Here is a 14,723-nt window from a genome sequence, read left to right on the forward strand (position 1 = left end):
AACAAGTCGACCACAGCATGTTCGGCTGAAGAGCTGCCGCCGGATAACAGGGGCGCCGCAGGTGACTGTCCTATTACCCTTCCTCTTCACCCCTACACATCTGACTTCAGGTACAAGTCTCAGTGATGTCATCTGCAGAAATTCTCTGATGACTCTGCCATTGTGGGCTGTATCAGGGATGGACAGGAGGAGTGCAGGAGTGTGGTGGACAGCTTTGTTGAGTGGTGTGAGTTAAACCATCTAGAGCTTAACATCACAAAGACAAAAAGGAACTGATCATGGACTTCAGGAAGCATGCTTCTCCTCCTACCCCTGTCACCATCAGAGGGGCTGATGTGGAGCTTTATTCAAGGTGGAGATGGTGAGGACAGGAACTAAGAAATAACTAAACTGGGAAAACCTAAATACATGAAATTAAAACCAAAACTCACAGAGTGACATGCAAAGGAACACAGGTAGGACCACAGCGGAGACTCTGGGAAGACATCACAGACAAATCAGCAACAGGCAGGAGAACACACAGGGCTTAAATACACACACAGGAGTAATCATGGGTTGGGAGACAGGAGGGAGAAGTCAGGGCCGACGAGACACAGACGTAAAGCTGAGAACACTCACATGAGACGGAGACCTTAAGAATAAAACAGGAAATACAACAGGTTTGCACAGTCATGAACTTAACACAAGACATGGCGACAGGGAGGGAACATAAAGACGTGGGACCAGGGCAGGCACAGGGACACAGAACAAAAGGAGCTTGAAATACAAAACAGAAACAAAACCTGAGAACAAGAAATTCCCAACAAGAATGAACCTAAAACATAAGATAATAATCAAAACCTAAAAGTCCACCACTGGGTCCTGGGCAGCAATGTTTGTTGGAAGGGATGTGTTGAAAGTTGGACATCAACTACTCAGGACGATTTTTAATGAATTTTTGAAAATGACATAATGTTAGTATATTGACTGTATTGAATTGAATACAAGTTTGCTTTAATATCTGAGGAATTCTACAGTAAATCTGTCTGAAACTTGGCACAGAGGTACAGTAGGTGTCCCAGAGGAGGGATGTGTTGAAAGTTGGACATCAACTACTCAGGACGATTTTTAATGAGTTTTTGAAAATGACATAATTGTAGTATATTGACTGTATTGAATTGAATACGAGTTTGCTTTAATATCTGAGGAATTCTACAGTAAATCTGGATGAAACTTGGCACAGAGGTACAGTACGTGTCCCAGAGTAAGAATCTGTTGAAAGTTGGACATCAACTATTGAGAATGAGTTTTAATGAATTTTTGAAAATGACATAATTGTAGTATATTGACTGTATTGAATTGAATACGAGTTTGCTTTAATATCTGAGGAATTCTACAGTAAATCTGTCTGAAACTTGGCACACAGGTACAGTAGGTGTCCCAGAGGAGGGATGTGTTGAAAGTTGGACATCAACTACTAAGGATGAGTTTTAATGAATTTTTGAAAATGACATAATTCTATTTTATTGACTGTATTGAATTGAATACGAGTTTGCTTTAATATCTGAGGAATTCTACAGTAAATCTGTCTGAAACTTGGCACACAGGTACAGTAGGTGTCCCAGAGGAGGGATGTGTTGAAAGTTGGACATCAACTACTAAGGATGATTTTTAATGAATTTTTGAAAATGACATAATTCTATTTTATTGACTGTATTGAATTGAATACGAGTTTGCTTTAATTTCTGAGGAATTCTACAGTAAATCTGTCTGAAACTTGGCACACAGGTACAGTAGGTGTCCCAGAGGAGGGATGTGTTGAAAGTTGGACATCAACTACTCAGGACGATTTTTAATGAATTTTTGAAAATGACATAATTGTAGTATATTGACTGTATTGAATTGAATACAAGTTTGCTTTAATATCTGAGGAATTCTACAGTAAATCTGTCTGAAAGTTGGCACACAGGTACAGTAGGTGTCCCAGAGGAGGGATGTGTTGAAAGTTGGACATCAACTACTCAGGACGATTTTTAATGAATTTTTGAAAATAACATAATTCTATTTTATTGACTGTATTGAATTGAATACGAGTTTGCTTTAATATCTGAGGAATTCTACAGTAAATCTGGATGAAACTTGGCACAGAGGTACAGTAGGTGTCCCAGAGTAAGAATCTGTTGAAAGTTGGACATCAACTATTGAGAATGAGTTTTAATGAATTTTTGAAAATGACATAATTGTAGTATATTGACTGTATTGAATTGAATACGAGTTTGCTTTAATATCTGAGGAATTCTACAGTAAATCTGTCTGAAACTTGGCACAGAGGTACAGTAGGTGTCCCAGAGGAGGGATGTGTTGAAAGTTGGACATCAACTACTAAGGATGAGTTTTAATGAATTTTTGAAAATGACATAATTCTATTTTATTGACTGTATTGAATTGAATACGAGTTTGCTTTAATATCTGAGGAATTCTACAGTAAATCTGTCTGAAACTTGGCACACAGGTACAGTAGGGGTCCCAGAGGAGGGATGTGTTGAACGTTGGACATCAACTACTAAGGATGATTTTTAATGAATTTTTGAAAATGACATAATTCTATTTTATTGACTGCTCTCTGTTGTCTGCATCAAAACGAGCATAGAAGTTGTTAAGCTCGTCTGCGAGAGATGCAGTGGGCTGAACACTGACTGTGTTGACCTTCTTGTAGTCAGTGATGCAGCGCAGTCCATTCCACAGTCGCCTGGTGTCAAAGCTGTGGTAGCTGGACTCCATTTTGTCCCTGTAGTCCTTTCTGGCCTTTTTTATGGACTTTTATGGACTCTCATCATCTGCTTTAAGGTTTATTGTTCTAAAAAATAAGTAATAATCTTTACTTTTGTGTTGACAAAGATAATTTTACTGTGTAAAATTAGTCAAATGAAGATTTTTTTAAGCTTTACTATAACTGAACTCACATTTTAAAAAAAAACCTTTTTTGCTCTTTGGTCAAAGGCTCAGAAATGAGCTGCATGTTTCTGGGCCTTTAGCCATGAAACATGCAGCTTTGAATAATAATTTACACCTGAGTTGTCAGTTCATGTTGTATGAAAACATTTTTTCAAAGCGTTAGATTTCTTGATATAAAATTTCCATTTCCAATGCAGGAATAAAACATGTATTAACACAGACTTTGCTACTCTCTTCAAAGTTGCTAAGGATAAAAAGTCAATAATAAACCACAACACCAATATAAAGATTTAAACTTTAGATAATCTCTCGTGTGAATTTTCATTTCAGAAAAAAGAGCTCCTCCGGCTGCTGACCCGGTCGACTTTCGAGTCATGCAAGTTAAATGCAGACGATCAAAAATTAAAGTTCCGTCAGTCTGGAAAAATCACACCCATCAGATTCACATTGATGTGATAGTTACATGTTTGCTCACTGTTTTTTCTCATGTCTGCAGACACCAAAGGTACCTCCAGCTGTGGAGGTTACAGCCCCCTCCGGGCGAAGCGGACCGGCGGGCGGTCAAAGGCTACGTCCGGGTATGTGTGGGATGAGAAAAGAAGTTATTACACCATCAGTTTCATTGTCCTGGGCAGCAATGTTTGTTGGAAGGGATGTGTTGAAAGTTGGACATCAACTACTAAGGATGATTTTTAATGAATTTTTGAAAATGACATAATTCTATTTTATTGACTGTATTGAATTGAATACGAGTTTGCTTTAATTTCTGAGGAATTCTACAGTAAATCTGTCTGAAACTTGGCACACAGGTACAGTAGGTGTCCCAGAGGAGGGATGTGTTGAAAGTTGGACATCAACTACTAAGGATGATTTTTAATGAATTTTTGAAAATGACATAATTGTAGTATATTGACTGTATTGAATTGAATACAAGTTTGCTTTAATATCTGAGGAATTCTACAGTAAATCTGTCTGAAAGTTGGCACACAGGTACAGCAGGTGTCCCAGAGGAGGGATGTGTTGAAAGTTGGACATCAACTACTCAGGACGATTTTTAATGAATTTTTGAAAATAACATAATTCTATTTTATTGACTGTATTGAACTGAATACGAGTTTGCTTTAATATCTGAGGAATTCTACAGTAAATCTGGATGAAACTTGGCACAGAGGTACAGTAGGTGTCCCAGAGTAAGAATCTGTTGAAAGTTGGACATCAACTATTGAGAATGAGTTTTAATGAATTTTTGAAAATGACATAATTGCAGTATATTGACTGTATTGAATTGAATACGAGTTTGCTTTAATATCTGAGGAATTCTACAGTAAATCTGTCTGAAACTTGGCACACAGGTACAGTAGGGGTCCCAGAGGAGGGATGTGTTGAAAGTTGGACATCAACTACTAAGGATGATTTTAATGAATTTTGAAAATGACATAATTCTATTTTATTGACTGCTCTCTGTTGTCTGCATCAAAACGAGCATAGAAGTTGTTAAGCTCGTCTGCGAGAGATGCAGTGGGCTGAACACTGACTGTGTTGACCTTCTTGTAGTCAGTGATGCAGCGCAGTCCATTCCACAGTCGCCTGGTGTCAAAGCTGTGGTAGCTGGACTCCATTTTGTCCCTGTAGTCCTTTCTGGCCTTTTTTATGGACTTTTATGGACTCTCATCATCTGCTTTAAGGTTTATTGTTCTAAAAAATAAGTAATAATCTTTACTTTTGTGTTGACAAAGATAATTTTACTGTGTAAAATTAGTCAAATGAAATTTTTTAAGCTTTACTATAACTGAACTCACATTTTAAAAAAAAACCTTTTTTGCTCTTTGGTCAAAGGCTCAGAAATGAGCTGCATGTTTCTGGGCCTTTAGCCATGAAACATGCAGCTTTGAATAATAATTTACACCTGAGTTGTCAGTTCATGTTGTATGAAAACATTTTTTCAAAGCGTTAGATTTCTTGATATAAAATTTCCATTTCCAATGCAGGAATAAAACATGTATTAACACAGACTTTGCTACTCTCTTCAAAGTTGCTAAGAATAAAAAGTCAATAATAAACCACAACACCAATATAAAGATTTAAACTTTAGATAATCTCTCGTGTGAATTTTCATTTCAGAAAAAAGAGCTCCTCCCCGGCTGACCCGGGTCGACTTTCGAGTCATGTAAGTTAAATGCAGACGATCAAAAATTAAAGTTCCGTCAGTCTGGAAAAATCACACCCATCAGATTCACATTGATGTGATAGTTACATGTTTGCTCACTGTTTTTTCTCATGTCTGCAGACACCAAAGGTACCTCCAGCTGTGGAGGTTACAGCCCCCTCCGGGCGAAGCGGACCGGCGGGCGGTCAAAGGCTACGTCCGGGTATGTGTGGGATGAGAAAAGAAGTTATTACACCATCAGTTTCATTGTCCTGGGCAGCAATGTTTGTTGGAAGGGATGTGTTGAAAGTTGGACATCAACTACTAAGGATGATTTTTAATGAATTTTTGAAAATGACATAATTCTATTTTATTGACTGTATTGAATTGAATACGAGTTTGCTTTAATTTCTGAGGAATTCTACAGTAAATCTGTCTGAAACTTGGCACACAGGTACAGTAGGTGTCCCAGAGGAGGGATGTGTTGAAAGTTGGACATCAACTACTCAGGACGATTTTTAATGAATTTTTGAAAATAACATAATTCTATTTTATTGACTGTATTGAATTGAATACGAGTTTGCTTTAATATCTGAGGAATTCTACAGTAAATCTGTCTGAAACTTGGCACACAGGTACAGTAGGTGTCCCAGAGGAGGGATGTGTTGAAAGTTGGACATCAACTACTCAGGACGATTTTTAATGAATTTTTGAAAATAACATAATTCTATTTTATTGACTGTATTGAATTGAATACAAGTTTGCTTTAATATCTGAGGAATTCTACAGTAAATCTGTCTGAAAGTTGGCACACAGGTACAGTAGGTGTCCCAGAGGAGGGATGTGTTGAAAGTTGGACATCAACTACTCAGGACGATTTTAATGAATTTTGAAAATAACATAATTCTATTTTATTGACTGTATTGAATTGAATACGAGTTTGCTTTAATATCTGAGGAATTCTACAGTAAATCTGGATGAAACTTGGCACAGAGGTACAGTAGGTGTCCCAGAGGAGGGATGTGTTGAAAGTTGGACATCAACTACTAAGGATGAGTTTTAATGAATTTTTGAAAATGACATAATTGTAGTATATTGACTGTATTGAATTGAATACGAGTTTGCTTTAATATCTGAGGAATTCTACAGTAAATCTGTCTGAAACTTGGCACAGAGGTACAGTAGGTGTCCCAGAGGAGGATGTGTTGAAAGTTGGACATCAACTACTAAGGATGAGTTTTAATGAATTTTTGAAAATGACATAATTCTATTTTATTGACTGTATTGAATTGAATACGAGTTTGCTTTAATATCTGAGGAATTCTACAGTAAATCTGTCTGAAAGTTGGCACACAGGTACAGTAGGTGTCCCAGAGGAGGGATGTGTTGAAAGTTGGACATCAACTACTAAGGATGATTTTTAATGAATTTTTGAAAATGACATAATTCTATTTTATTGACTGCTCTCTGTTGTCTGCATCAAAACGAGCATAGAAGTTGTTAAGCTCGCTCTGCGAGAGATGCAGTGGGCTGAACACTGACTGTGTTGACCTTCTTGTAGTCAGTGATGCAGCGCAGTCCATTCCACAGTCGCCTGGTGTCAAAGCTGTGGTAGCTGGACTCCATTTTGTCCCTGTAGTCCTTTCTGGCCTTTTTTATGGACTTTTATGGACTCTCATCATCTGCTTTAAGGTTTATTGTTCTAAAAATAATAAGTAATAATCTTTACTTTTGTGTTGACAAAGATAATTTTACTGTGTAAAATTAGTCAAATGAAGATTTTTTAAGCTTTACTATAACTGAACTCACATTTTAAAAAAACCTTTTTGCTCTTTGGTCAAAGGCTCAGAAATGAGCTGCATGTTTCTGGGCCTTTAGCCATGAAACATGCAGCTTTGAATAATAATTTACACCTGAGTTGTCAGTTCATGTTGTATGAAAACATTTTTTCAAAGCGTTAGATTTCTTGATATAAAATTTCCATTTCCAATGCAGGAATAAAACATGTATTAACACAGACTTTGCTACTCTCTTCAAAGTTGCTAAGAATAAAAGTCAATAATAAACCACAACACCAATATAAAGATTTAAACTTTAGATAATCTCTCGTGTGAATTTTCATTTCAGAAAAAGAGCTCCTCCCCGGCTGACCCGGGTCGACTTTCGAGTCATGTAAGTTAAATGCAGACGATCAAAAATTAAAGTTCCGTCAGTCTGGAAAAATCACACCCATCAGATTCACATTGATGTGATAGTTACATGTTTGCTCACTGTTTTTTCTCATGTCTGCAGACACCAAAGGTACCTCCAGCTGTGGAGGTTACAGCCCCCTCCGGGCGAAGCGGACCGGCGGGCGGTCAAAGGCTACGTCCGGGTATGTGTGGGATGAGAAAAGAAGTTATTACACCATCAGTTTCATTGTCCTGGGCAGCAATGTTTGTTGGAAGGGATGTGTTGAAAGTTGGACATCAACTACTCAGGACGATTTTTAATGAATTTTTGAAAATGACATAATTGTAGTATATTGACTGTATTGAATTGAATACGAGTTTGCTTTAATATCTGAGGAATTCTACAGTAAATCTGTCTGAAACTTGGCACAGAGGTACAGTAGGTGTCCCAGAGGAGGGATGTGTTGAAAGTTGGACATCAACTACTAAGGATGATTTTTAATGAATTTTTGAAAATGACATAATTCTATTTTATTGACTGTATTGAATTGAATACGAGTTTGCTTTAATATCTGAGGAATTCTACAGTAAATCTGTCTGAAACTTGGCACACAGGTACAGTAGGTGTCCCAGAGGAGGATGTGTTGAAAGTTGGACATCAACTACTCAGGACGATTTTTAATGAATTTTGAAAATGACATAATTGTAGTATATTGACTGTATTGAATTGAATACGAGTTTGCTTTAATATCTGAGGAATTCTACAGTAAATCTGTCTGAAACTTGGCACACAGGTACAGTAGGTGTCCCAGAGGAGGGATGTGTTGAAAGTTGGACATCAACTACTCAGGACGAATTTTAATGAATTTTTGAAAATGACATAATTCTATTTTATTGACTGTATTGAATTGAATACGAGTTTGCTTTAATTTCTGAGGAATTCTACAGTAAATCTGTCTGAAACTTGGCACACAGGTACAGTAGGTGTCCCAGAGGAGGGATGTGTTGAAAGTTGGACATCAACTACTCAGGACGATTTTTAATGAGTTTTTGAAAATGACATAATTGTAGTATATTGACTGTATTGAATTGAATACGAGTTTGCTTTAATATCTGAGGAATTCTACAGTAAATCTGTCTGAAACTTGGCACACAGGTACAGTAGGTGTCCCAGAGGAGGGATGTGTTGAAAGTTGGACATCAACTACTAAGGATGATTTTTAATGAATTTTTGAAAATGACATAATTCTATTTTATTGACTGTATTGAATTGAATACGAGTTTGCTTTAATTTCTGAGGAATTCTACAGTAAATCTGTCTGAAAGTTGGCACACAGGTACAGTAGGTGTCCCAGAGGAGGGATGTGTTGAAAGTTGGACATCAACTACTAAGGATGATTTTTAATGAATTTTTGAAAATGACATAATTCTATTTTATTGACTGTATTGAATTGAATACGAGTTTGCTTTAATATCTGAGGAATTCTACAGTAAATCTGTCTGAAACTTGGCACACAGGTACAGTAGGTGTCCCAGAGGAGGGATGTGTTGAAAGTCGGACATCAACTACTAAGGATGATTTTTAATGAATTTTTGAAAATGACATAATTGTAGTATATTGACTGTATTGAATTGAATACGAGTTTGCTTTAATATCTGAGGAATTCTACAGTAAATCTGTCTGAAACTTGGCACAGAGGTACAGTAGGTGTCCCAGAGGAGGGATGTGTTGAAAGTTGGACATCAACTACTAAGGATGAGTTTTAATGAATTTTTGAAAATGACATAATTCTATTTTATTGACTGTATTGAATTGAATACGAGTTTGCTTTAATATCTGAGGAATTCTACAGTAAATCTGTCTGAAACTTGGCACACAGGTACAGTAGGTGTCCCAGAGGAGGGATGTGTTGAAAGTTGGACATCAACTACTAAGGATGATTTTTAATGAATTTTTGAAAATGACATAATTCTATTTTATTGACTGCTCTCTGTTGTCTGCATCAAAACGAGCATAGAAGTTGTTAAGCTCGTCTGCGAGAGATGCAGTGGGCTGAACACTGACTGTGTTGACCTTCTTGTAGTCAGTGATGCAGCGCAGTCCATTCCACAGTCGCCTGGTGTCAAAGCTGTGGTAGCTGGACTCCATTTTGTCCCTGTAGTCCTTTCTGGCCTTTTTTATGGACTTTTATGGACTCTCATCATCTGCTTTAAGGTTTATTGTTCTAAAAAATAAGTAATAATCTTTACTTTTGTGTTGACAAAGATAATTTTACTGTGTAAAATTAGTCAAATGAAGATTTTTTTAAGCTTTACTATAACTGAACTCACATTTTAAAAAAAAACCTTTTTTGCTCTTTGGTCAAAGGCTCAGAAATGAGCTGCATGTTTCTGGGCCTTTAGCCATGAAACATGCAGCTTTGAATAATAATTTACACCTGAGTTGTCAGTTCATGTTGTATGAAAACATTTTTTCAAAGCGTTAGATTTCTTGATATAAAATTTCCATTTCCAATGCAGGAATAAAACATGTATTAACACAGACTTTGCTACTCTCTTCAAAGTTGCTAAGAATAAAAAGTCAATAATAAACCACAACACCAATATAAAGATTTAAACTTTAGATAATCTCTCGTGTGAATTTTCATTTCAGAAAAAAGAGCTCCTCCCCGGCTGACCCGGGTCGACTTTCGAGTCATGCAAGTTAAATGCAGACGATCAAAAATTAAAGTTCCGTCAGTCTGGAAAAATCACACCCATCAGATTCACATTGATGTGATAGTTACATGTTTGCTCACTGTTTTTTCTCATGTCTGCAGACACCAAAGGTACCTCCAGCTGTGGAGGTTACAGCCCCCTCCGGGCGAAGCGGACCGGCGGGCGGTCAAAGGCTACGTCCGGGTATGTGTGGGATGAGAAAAGAAGTTATTACACCATCAGTTTCATTGTCCTGGGCAGCAATGTTTGTTGGAAGGGATGTGTTGAAAGTTGGACATCAACTACTAAGGATGATTTTTAATGAATTTTTGAAAATGACATAATTCTATTTTATTGACTGTATTGAATTGAATACGAGTTTGCTTTAATTTCTGAGGAATTCTACAGTAAATCTGTCTGAAACTTGGCACACAGGTACAGTAGGTGTCCCAGAGGAGGGATGTGTTGAAAGTTGGACATCAACTACTCAGGATGATTTTTAATGAATTTTTGAAAATAACATAATTCTATTTTATTGACTGTATTGAATTGAATACGAGTTTGCTTTAATATCTGAGGAATTCTACAGTAAATCTGTCTGAAACTTGGCACACAGGTACAGTAGGTGTCCCAGAGGAGGGATGTGTTGAAAGTTGGACATCAACTACTCAGGATGATTTTTAATGAATTTTTGAAAATGACATAATTCTATTTTATTGACTGTATTGAATTGAATACGAGTTTGCTTTAATATCTGAGGAATTCTACAGTAAATCTGTCTGAAACTTGGCACACAGGTACAGTAGGTGTCCCAGAGGAGGGATGTGTTGAAAGTTGGACATCAACTACTCAGGACGAATTTTAATGAATTTTTGAAAATGACATAATTCTATTTTATTGACTGTATTGAATTGAATACGAGTTTGCTTTAATATCTGAGGAATTCTACAGTAAATCTGTCTGAAACTTGGCACAGAGGTACAGTAGGTGTCCCAGAGGAGGGATGTGTTGAAAGTTGGACATCAACTACTCAGGACGATTTTTAATGAATTTTTGAAAATGACATAATTGTATTATATTGACTGTATTGAATTGAATACGAGTTTGCTTTAATATCTGAGGAATTCTACAGTAAATCTGTCTGAAAGTTGGCACACAGGTACAGTAGGTGTCCCAGAGGAGGGATGTGTTGAAAGTTGGACATCAACTACTAAGGATGATTTTTAATGAATTTTGAAAATGACATAATTCTATTTTATTGACTGTATTGAATTGAATACGAGTTTGCTTTAATATCTGAGGAATTCTACAGTAAATCTGTCTGAAACTTGGCACACAGGTACAGTAGGTGTCCCAGAGGAGGGATGTGTTGAAAGTTGGACATCAACTACTAAGGATGATTTTTAATGAATTTTGAAAATGACATAATTCTATTTTATTGACTGTATTGAATTGAATACGAGTTTGCTTTAATTTCTGAGGAATTCTACAGTAAATCTGTCTGAAACTTGGCACACAGGTACAGTAGGTGTCCCAGAGGAGGGATGTGTTGAAAGTTGGACATCAACTACTCAGGATGATTTTTAATGAATTTTTGAAAATGACATAATTGTAGTATATTGACTGTATTGAATTGAATACAAGTTTTTGCTTTAATATCTGAGGAATTCTACAGTAAATCTGTCTGAAACTTGGCACAGAGGTACAGTAGGTGTCCCAGAGGAGGGATGTGTTGAAAGTTGGACATCAACTACTAAGGATGATTTTTAATGAATTTTTGAAAATGACATAATTCTATTTTATTGACTGTATTGAATTGAATACAAGTTTGCTTTTAATATCTGAGGAATTCTACAGTAAATCTGTCTGAAAGTTGGCACACAGGTACAGTAGGTGTCCCAGAGGAGGGATGTGTTGAAAGTTGGACATCAACTACTAAGGATGATTTTTAATGAATTTTTGAAAATGACATAATTCTATTTTATTGACTGTATTGAATTGAATACGAGTTTGCTTTAATTTCTGAGGAATTCTACAGTAAATCTGTCTGAAACTTGGCACACAGGTACAGTAGGTGTCCCAGAGGAGGGATGTGTTGAAAGTTGGACATCAACTACTCAGGACGAATTTTAATGAATTTTTGAAAATGACGTAATTGTAGTATATTAACTGTATTGAATTGAATACAAGTTTGCTTTAATATCTGAGGAATTCTACAGTAAATCTGTCTGAAACTTGGCACAGAGGTACAGTAGGTGTCCCAGAGGAGGATGTGTTGAAAGTTGGACATCAACTACTAAGGATGATTTTTAATGAATTTTGAAAATGACATAATTCTATTTTTTTATTGACTGTATTGAATTGAATACAAGTTTGCTTTAATATCTGAGGAATTCTACAGTAAATCTGTCTGAAACTTGGCACACAGGTACAGTAGGTGTCCCAGAGGAGGGATGTGTTGAAAGTTGGACATCAACTACTAAGGATGATTTTAATGAATTTTTGAAAATGACATAATTCTATTTTATTGACTGTATTGAATTGAATACGAGTTTGCTTTAATATCTGAGGAATTCTACAGTAAATCTGTCTGAAACTTGGCACACAGGTACAGTAGGTGTCCCAGAGGAGAGGATGTGTTGAAAGTTGGACATCAACTACTAAGGATGATTTTAATGAATTTTGAAAATGACATAATTCTATTTTATTGACTGTATTGAATTGAATACGAGTTTGCTTTAATATCTGAGGAATTCTACAGTAAATCTGTCTGAAACTTGGCACACAGGTACAGTAGGTGTCCCAGAGGAGGGATGTGTTGAAAGTTGGACATCAACTACTAAGGATGATTTTTAATGAATTTTTGAAAATGACATAATTCTATTTTATTGACTGTATTGAATTGAATACGAGTTTGCTTTAATTTCTGAGGAATTCTACAGTAAATCTGTCTGAAACTTGGCACACAGGTACAGTAGGTGTCCCAGAGGAGGGATGTGTTGAAAGTTGGACATCAACTACTCAGGACGATTTTTAATGAATTTTTGAAAATGACATAATTGTAGTATATTGACTGTATTGAATTGAATACAAGTTTGCTTTAATATCTGAGGAATTCTACAGTAAATCTGTCTGAAACTTGGCACACAGGTACAGTAGGTGTCCCAGAGGAGGGATGTGTTGAAAGTTGGACATCAACTACTAAGGATGATTTTTAATGAATTTTTGAAAATGACATAATTCTATTTTATTGACTGTATTGAATTGAATACGAGTTTGCTTTAATATCTGAGGAATTCTACAGTAAATCTGTCTGAAAGTTGGCACACAGGTACAGTAGGTGTGTCCCAGAGGAGGGATGTGTTGAAAGTTGGACATCAACTACTAAGGATGATTTTAATGAATTTTTGAAAATGACATAATTCTATTTTATTGACTGTATTGAATTGAATACGAGTTTGCTTTAATATCTGAGGAATTCTACAGTAAATCTGTCTGAAACTTGGCACACAGGTACAGTAGGTGTCCCAGAGGAGGGATGTGTTGAAAGTTGGACATCAACTACTAAGGATGATTTTTAATGAATTTTTGAAAATGACATAATTCTATTTTATTGACTGTATTGAATTGAATACGAGTTTGCTTTAATATCTGAGGAATTTTACAGTAAATCTGTCTGAAACTTGGCACACAGGTACAGTAGGTGTCCCAGAGGAGGGATGTGTTGAAAGTTGGACATCAACTACTCAGGACGATTTTTAATGAATTTTTGAAAATGACATAATTGTAGTATATTGACTGTATTGAATTGAATACGAGTTTGCTTTAATATCTGAGGAATTCTACAGTAAATCTGTCTGAAAGTTGGCACACAGGTACAGTAGGTGTCCCAGAGGAGGGATGTGTTGAAAGTTGGACATCAACTACTAAGGATGATTTTTAATGAATTTTTGAAAATGACATAATTCTATTTTATTGACTGTATTGAATTGAATACAAGTTTGCTTTAATATCTGAGGAATTCTACAGTAAATCTGTCTGAAACTTGGCACACAGGTACAGTAGGTGTCCCAGAGGAGGGATGTGTTGAAAGTTGGACATCAACTACTAAGGATGATTTTTAATGAATTTTTGAAAATGACATAATTCTATTTTATTGACTGTATTGAATTGAATACGAGTTTGCTTTAATATCTGAGGAATTCTACAGTAAATCTGTCTGAAAGTTGGCACACAGGTACAGTAGGTGTCCCAGAGGAGGGATGTGTTGAAAGTTGGACATCAACTACTAAGGATGATTTTTAATGAATTTTTGAAAATGACATAATTCTATTTTATTGACTGTATTGAATTGAATACGAGTTTGCTTTTAATATCTGAGGAATTCTACAGTAAATCTGTCTGAAACTTGGCAGACAGGTACAGTAGGTGTCCCAGAGGAGGGATGTGTTGAAAGTTGGACATCAACTACTAAGGATGATTTTTAATGAATTTTTGAAAATGACATAATTCTATTTTATTGACTGTATTGAATTGAATACGAGTTTGCTTTAATTTCTGAGGAATTCTACAGTAAATCTGTCTGAAACTTGGCACACAGGTACAGTAGGTGTCCCAGAGGAGGGATGTGTTGAAAGTTGGACATCAACTACTCAGGACGATTTTTAATGAATTTTTGAAAATGACATAATTGTAGTATATTGACTGTATTGAATTGAATACGAGTTTGCTTTAATATCTGAGGAATTCTACAGTAAATCTGTCTGAAAGTTGGC

This window comes from Oreochromis aureus, linkage group 1 (genome assembly GCF_013358895.1).
Source record: "Oreochromis aureus strain Israel breed Guangdong linkage group 1, ZZ_aureus, whole genome shotgun sequence".
Lineage (NCBI taxonomy): Eukaryota > Metazoa > Chordata > Actinopteri > Cichliformes > Cichlidae > Oreochromis > Oreochromis aureus.